We start from the raw sequence: 8,762 nt of genomic DNA, 5'->3' as shown, positions 1-8,762 counted from the left end.
AGTTCAAAAGTGTGGAGAATAATTTGTGGATGTGTGTAATTATCAAATAATTAATCTAATAAATAAATAATACTATATAATAATTATGAGTGAAAACAATCCAAGAATCAGGGTTCTTCAATGGCTATCATGAATGTCTAATTTGTGTTCTTGTTTTTTTAAAAACAATCCTTCTAATATTTATAAAATCCTCTCCCAAGGTAGATTACAGTGCCTACAACTATCCCTTGAACGCCACTCTTGTGGTCATACAAAGTACAATTATAAACTGTTAAGAACCAAGAATTTTTAGTCTCATAATTTATATATTAATCTCCCGATCTAATACTCAAATTGTGTTTCTCATATCATGTACTAGAATTACAACTCCTCTCCCGATTCGTTATAACTCCTAATAATTCAATTAGAAGTTAGCTACTCCTCTAACTATATAAAGTGTTCAATGACAGATTAACAATAATAAGAAAATCACAATATAATCAAACAAACAAATTAAGCCAATTGAATACTATCCAACTCTTGGATAAAGGAATTAGATACTCATGATAAGATAGATAAAATATATATTAAGAACGCAAACCATGAGTTTATGAATTGATGTACAAAGAATATAATTTTAAGAATTCCTTTGAAATCCGGATGAATCCCTTCACTCTTTCTTCCAATCTCCCTCGCAAGCTGCTTCTCTCCCTGTTGTGAATATGTTGTGTACTTGATGATCACTTAAACAAAATGTCTAAGTAGATTTTACTTAGTGAAATTATGTAGCAATCGACGGATAAGAGTTTTAGTCCCGACGCATAACTCATTATAGTCCCGACGGATGATTAACTTATTATCCATCGAGTGAGTAGCTTATGTAATAATAAGTTTGTAGCACAGTGATGTATGCACCTTTGTATAGAATCTGTAGTAGCATATAAGTCATGTTGACTTTAACTAGATATGCAGAATAGGTTGATTAACTGTACATAAGCAATGTCTTGTAATTCTGTATAAGTGAAATGAAGTCAAGTGCCAAAATAGCTACCAACGGATGATTAACAAAGCTTCGACGGATGATCAAATGACTATCAACGGATGATCAATTAAGTCATCGACGGATGATCTGAAAGTCGACGGATGATCATATCAAGATTCAAACATCAGTTGAACAGTGAAAGCTGACACACAGCCGTCGAGTTGGATACAAACACACTGTGGAAGCCCATTAACTGGGTAATAGAGGACGAAAAGCAGCAAAGATCAAGACTGTTAGATTTTATATTTGTTCAGTTCTTTTGACTTTGTAATCTTGGTAATATATAAACCAAGAGAGTAGCAAATAGAAAAATAACTGAGAGAGCTGAGAAACATACAAATAGAGAAATCTTTGTAAGCACAATCTTTAGCATTTCCTGTATTCTCAACAGTTCTATTTTGTAAGCAGCTGTGAGCATTTTTGCACACAGAGTCCTCTCGATATATTATATATATCTCTGGTGGAATTGTTTAAAATCCACCAGAAAGTTTTTAAAGACTCTTGTGTTTAATTACTTATGTTTTGATTCATTCAAGTTTACATTCCGCATTGTGCTAATCAAAACAAATATATCCATAATCGAGTTGAACATTTTTATATCAAGAAAAAGGTTCAAGAATTCCATTCAACCCCCTTCTGTAATTCTTGCTATATTGTTAAGGGACTAACAATTGGTATCAGAGCAAGCTCTTAATCTACAAAGAGTTTAAAGATCAAAACAATTCAGCAAGATGAACAAGAAAGATGTTGGAGTCAAGATTCCTTTTCTTGATAAAGATAATTACCATCATTGGAAGGTAAAGATGCATCTTCATATACTTTCTCAAGATGAGGCCTATGTGGACTGCATAGAAAGAGGCCCTCATGTTCCAATGAGAGCTGCAACAGGAAATGAACCATCTGTGTAATAACCCCAATTTTTGGAAATTTTTGAAACCCTTATGAATAGTGTTTTTGCTGAATGAGAAAACTTTTCATGCCCCACTATGTAGGGATTCTGTTATGGATATTCTGAGATTTTATTAGTACTCTTTATGGTATATAAGTGTATGTAAAGATCGTCAGAATCCAATTCCGAATACTTTGATTTTTCCCGGAAAATCCACTAGATACGGAAAGAATTGAGTATAAGGTAACAGGGTAAAAAGGATTTAAATTAAAGGATTATAAGAGAGGATCATAAAAAGGAATATAATGTATTGAGAAGGTTAAGGGAACCTAAGTAATAAGATCCCGGGTATGATCCCTCAAACGATAAACGAAAACGAAAGTTAAGCGAACCGTATAACAGATCAGCGATCATTAGGCAAATAATTAGGAAGTTAATCAAAGAGATTAGAGGGGATGATGTCATCCAACCAATGAGAAGAGGACAAAGAGGGAAGGATGACACCACATGATGACATAAGCATGACAAAGGAAGGAAGGAAATGTGGTTGAATTAGAACCACACAAAGTTTAAGGCTAAAAAGGTAATTAACTAAAACAAAAATCAAAACTACATCCACCAAGCCAAGCAAATCATTTTTTCATCAAAACAAAATTTTATTTTCATCACCAAGAACATTGCTCTCGGCTTTTCCTAGTTTTCAAAGGGAAAATTTTAAAAATCCAAGATCCAAGCCTCCTAAATTGGTAAGATAATTCCCTAGTGTTCCTTATGCATAGATATGGCTATATTATGATTTTAAGCATCCCATTCATTCTCTATCTTCTCCAATAAATCAATGAAGAAGACAATGAATAGTGATTTCAAGGTTTTTAACTTGATTTTTCTTGCTTTTCCTTTAAGATCCAAGCTTTCCTAAGACTCCTCAAGGCTTCCTAAGGCTTCCTAGCTACTCACACCACTTCAAGGAAGGTATATCATCTCCAAAACCTAGCTTTAATTTGTATATTAGGTTGATTTTGGTTGTTAGAGTAAAGAATAGCTTGAAACTTGTTTGTTTAAGAGTTTGGGTTGGAATGGTGGAGATTGGAATGTTGAAATCTTATGATTTGATTAAAGAATGTAGTATAGTTTAAATTCAAGTTTTAGGATTAAGTAAATTGATTATAATGAGTTGATTTGGGGCTGTTTTAATTTAATTTGGATGGAGTTTTGATTGGGTTGTGAATTGGGGTTGAATTGTGGTGGATTTGGAATGGTTTAAATTTGGGAAATCGCGTAAACATAGTCGTCGTAATGTCCGATTTACTTTAGACTGCTTTTGTTCATAACATTTGGACCCGAGAACTCCCTGCTAGATTATGACCATTGCCATGTTTAGATAGTTCATGTTACGAGCTTCGTTTTGATATGTAGTTCTTTTGATTCCGATGTACGGTTTAGGAGAAACGGCCGTTTTAAGTAACGACGTTTCGCGAACGAATCATTACCCCTCGCCTTACTTTGAAACCTTGGTTAAAGACCTTAAAGGACTAATTGGAGTATGAAACAATTGTGTTAAGTGTATTAGGCAGTTGGTAAGGTACTCGCGAAAGAATCGCCTTAAAACTCGTATTGGTTAATTTATTAAAAATGGTGGAGTCGAGGGTACTCGAGTGACTTAAGAGAATCAGTAAGCGCAAAACGAGCGTTAGAGTCTAAGTTGGTTATAGTATAGATTTACAAGTGACTTTGCTTTAATTCCAACTTACTTGTTGTTTATAGGTTACCAGACTCGTCCCGAGCCATTCGTAACCCTCAGTCGCTCATGCAAGTTTTCTACCCGTTATACTGTTGTTGTGATGTATACACTTGTATATGCATTATCTTGTAATAGATGCATGATGGTTATATTAGCAAATTCTTGTGATATATTGTAGCATGTGATATGGTACATATGCATGCCTGTTTCGTATTCTTGCCATATATATCTGTTGGTTCAGTTGATAATACCTATGCTAGAGAATAGCGGTAATTTGCATATACCCTTAGTATAAGGACCCAAAGGTGAAAACATTTTCTAAAACCGGGAGTCGAGGATCCCGAGTAGATTTTATATATATATATATATATTTATATATATATATATGGTTATAGTTTTCAAAACTATTAATCGAATAAGGTTTATTCGATAACTTTATTTTATTAATGAATATTATCTTGAATATTCATTCGAGGACTTATGACTCCTTTATATTATTTATTGAATATTACTTGGATATTCATTTGAGGATGTATGACTCCTTTATTTTATTTAATGAATATTATTTATAATATTCATTCGAGGTATTATGACTCCGCTTATTATTTATTAATATTCTTTATTTATTAAAGAATAATGTTCGATAATCAAACTTACTTTTGATATTCAAATAAAGATATTACTTTCGTATAAGTATATCTTTGATTATTTACTATTCATTTCAAGTATAAGTTTTCCAACTTCTACCTCAATTATTCTTTATGGGAATATTATTTAAATAATAATATTCAGATATTTCTTTATATTGAGACTGATTTACTTTATTAAATCAGCATTATTCCAAACACTCTTTAAAGTGTTTTCAAGTCTTTAAAATGATTTTCAAAAGTTAGAGCGGATCCCAAAACTCATTTTTATATTTAAGATCTTCCTTTTAAAAAGGGGATTTAAATACTCGCTCAAAATCGGAGGGATCCGGCTCTGTGGTGTATTTTATATTCGCAACAAGGTTGTTGTCTGATAAAAGAGTTTTTGATTACTTACCCAACACTCGGGAAGTAAAATTCTTGGAACAAGTTAATCCATTAACAGGCATCGCCTGGGAAATATCGGTGAGTTTTCCTTTCCAACTAGATACGACTTCTTGGTGGAGCCGTATCAACAAGTTTCTACTTGGGGAAAGTGGGGACGAGCTTTATGTTTCAGAGTCATGGATTTCATCTGAACTAGGAGTGGCGTAAGTGGTCGAGTAGCGCCGGCCCAACCTTATTATATTGGCCCAAATGGCCTGGAAGTTCCGCTAAGGCGGTCCATTCCTTAGGAGTTCAGTGTTCGGTTGACAAGTAAATCCGACAGGTTCTCCTCTACATGTAGAAAATGGTGGGGTTGCACTACTACGACTGATCATCGTAAGTGGTCTTCCTGGCGCGGCAAACTCCCGTAATGAGTTCATCATCCAATTGGATATTTCTGCAACACTACCCAGAGCACTTCGATAGAAAGGCTACAGTTGGGCGATTGTTGAGTGTTGGCAGGGTCAAGTTTTCAAAATGATGTTTGCATCAAATGAAGTATCTCGTAACTTCATTGTATTTTGATGATATTTTAAAAGATTTAATCTATTCAAATCTGGTCTTGTAGTCTCATCTATGTGATGAACTTTTGAAATTAATTATAACTTGAACGGTGGTAGTTCAAGTAGTATTTGGAAAAGATATAAGTATATTGGAGTATCTTGTAACTTCACCGTTTTAAACTTATATCTAGTTAATGGTTGTCTTATGAATGACAGAGACTTTCAGAAAAACGTTGAGACAAGGTTAGATATATGAGATCACCTTGCAACGATATTTTTTTTGTATACAGTTATAAACTGGAACTTTGTGTATATTATGCATGGAAGAGGACTTCCAAGATTTTGAAAAGTATATATGTATATATACTGAATATATTGCGACTTCATCGCATTAAGATATCAACTTGGTTCATTTCTTTTGACCAAGACTTTCATGAGTACTATGAGAAGGCTCATATATTGTTAATCATATTATATATTATTTGGGTGGGCTTGTCGCTCACCCTTGCCTTCTTCTTTCATCACACAATATCAGATAGACAAGATGAACAGGACCAAGCTCCCGATTCGCAAGCGGTTAGAAAACGTTCTGCAGTCTTCGGGAAGCTTTGATGTCGCTGTAGCTGAGGTAGGAACTACCAGTAGGCTAGGCTTTCAACGTTTGATGTACCAGACTCATGTATAATATGAATTGTAATAATGGCAAAGAAAATGTAAATTTATTCAGAAAACCTTTTAAGGTGTATTGGCAGATAATTGTGGAATAAAATGACTTGTGATTATTTTTTTGATGTTCATCTCTGAGACTATAACTTGTGGTGTGTGTGTTTATTGTGGGGTCACAGTACAGAGTAGTTGATTAATTATTAAGATTGGGTGTTATTAAGGGAAATGGAACTCGTGACAACCCGGATCCCCGACCCCGGATTTGGGGGTGTTACAGAAATGGTATCAGAGCTAAGCGTTATAAACCTCAGAGATGATGTGACGTAAAGATAATTTCACTAAGATAATAAGAACTCTTGCCAAGTTCATAGTCGGGCTACCTAACGTAGTACTGACAGTTAAAACCCTTACGGGAACCCTTATAAATATCGTGATAGTAACATAGTTCGTTCTCGTATAGGGCAGCAAGGCACCGAACCCTGAGGTTCAGGAGCATCAGCATGAGGATGTTTTATTACAAGATGGAGATCAAATTGTGAATCCGATGGAGTACCCTAATGAGGGACCGGATGAGATTCATATTGAGAATGTTGCGGTTGAGGATGTTATTCCGGAAAGGATTGTGGCTGAGGAGGATCTCATGGAGGATCCTGATGAGAATGAAGAGAGGACCGCTGAGGAATTGATGACCGTAGTCAGGGCGACTACCAGAGCAAGAATGGCCGCGAGGGTGGCACTAGAGGATGAAGAGTTACCAAGGGCACAAAGGTTAATGAGGGCAGAAAGAGTGAGGCCTTCCATGACACCAATTATACCAGTATCAGACCCTCTTGCAGAGGTTCCTGTAGACATCCATGAGGTTCCACCAATTCCTGTTCCATCCCCGGTACAGAGCCCAACACCTACTGAGGAAATGCCACCTTAATCTCCTGCACCATTGTCACCTGATACCGTGCTTGGTTATCTGTTTGGATCTCCTGGGTCTGCGCCACCTGTACCCCATGGACTGCTAGATGCTACCACTCAGGCTTCTCTTATCGCCAATTATCACATGACTTTGGGTGGCCTGTCCGAGGCCCGTAATGTTAGGAGTGATCTGTTGGATCGACTTACTGCACCAAGGATTGAGGGCGGGGTACTTCCGGCGGGATTAGCTCATAGCATGGAAAGGATTGAGGCTACCACCCGTGTTACAGCTAGAGGCCATCTTGAGGGTCAGATTGATCCAGCTCTATTTGCATCTATCTTAGACCTCATCACCTCTGTGATGGAGCAGGTTAGGGATGTCGTACGTGCTCGCATTTCTTGATCCATAATAGTGTGCAGAGTCTGAACAATCTGACAAGAATTTCATGCAGCACCGCTTTTGGAGGATTAGCCTAAGTTATGGATGATTAGTTTTAATGACTAGATGATTATCTATGGTAGTACTTTTGGGTTATAAGCGATCAGATCAAATGATGTAATTCTCTTTAATATGTTCAGTTGTTGTACCCTCGAACCAATGGTTATGTATATATTCGTTAATTTCAGTTCAGATCAGTTCGTGGTGAGTTCATATTGTTAATTGCTCTATTAACACTTAAGAGGGTGTCATGAAGTTTATAGAACTTGAGAATTCATAATTTGCAATCGTGCAAGGACTGAACGAGGGAAAGACTTAAGCAAAGTAAGTAAGACAAATATCCAGAGATTCTCAAAATTTTTCCAAGTAATATGCCCCCACAAGGAATAAGATTAGGGTCAAACCTTGAATGTGATAATCAGGGAGGTCGCAATTAAGATATAAGGAACCCAGATATAATGAAGTGGAAAATGAAGATTTTAAATTAAAAAGATGACCCCAATTATGGGGAGTAGGAAGAAATATTTAGACTGAGAAAACAGAAGTCGAGCAAGATAGGAAGAACCGGAATGGTACTCCTATTGGGCAATCCATGGACCTGCCTAAAACAAAACTTATACTTTTACCCCTAACCACCACCTTGAGGAAACAATGTGGTGTGAAATTCTTTCAGGACCTTTAAGTCGCTAAGCTCTCAGAGTTCCAAGGAACAAGCTGACCCAGTCGAGGCAAGAGCCTGGCTAAAGGAAATACAGGAATCATTTGAGATTCTAAATGATTGACGAATCACAAAAGAGTGTTTTTGTCACTTACCCTCCTAAGAGAGAGACCACCCGCTGGTGAAAGACCAAGAAAGGCACGGAGCCAGAGGTTAGAATAAACTGATTTAAGTTCAGTCAATTGTTTTAGGAAAGTACTTCCCAAGGTTATGGAGATAGTGTAAAAGCTTTAGAGACAGAACAAAGGCAGAAAAGTATGATGAATTATGAATCTAAGTGGTAAAAGTTGTCAAGATTCGTTCTGAGGACACGAATCCAGAATGACGGGAAGTTTGAAATCGATGCTTATGTTGGGTTGGTTCATGAAATAATGATAAGAGAAAGGAAAATAAAAAGAAACTGAAGTGGAAAGGAATATAAAGGCAAGAGAGTTTGAGGAATGATAAGGGAGTTGGGTCTGAGGAAACCCTAAAGACTCGTAGTAATAGAAATAGAAAAGTATGTAATCGTCAGGATGAGGGTGATTCACCATGAGTTAAATTGCTGGTTGAAGGTATAAGAGATACATATATTTTATCCCCTGTAAGTTGGGAGGATTCGAGGAAACCTTGAGATAGTTCGAAGGATAAATAACGAGACGCAGATAGACTGAGGAGACAAGGAAGTAAGAAATTAGGAAAATTGGATGAAGGAAGTGACCTTCAAGAATGTGAAGTGTAAGACCGGTGGCTTGATACCCAGAAAGGGAGACGCCAGGTATGAAAGATATCCCAACATTAAGATGACTGTTGAGATAAACAACAAA

This window comes from Apium graveolens, chromosome 1 (assembly GCF_009905375.1).
Source record: "Apium graveolens cultivar Ventura chromosome 1, ASM990537v1, whole genome shotgun sequence".
Classification (NCBI taxonomy): domain Eukaryota; kingdom Viridiplantae; phylum Streptophyta; class Magnoliopsida; order Apiales; family Apiaceae; genus Apium; species Apium graveolens.
Note: the sequence above shows the minus strand (reverse complement) of the source record.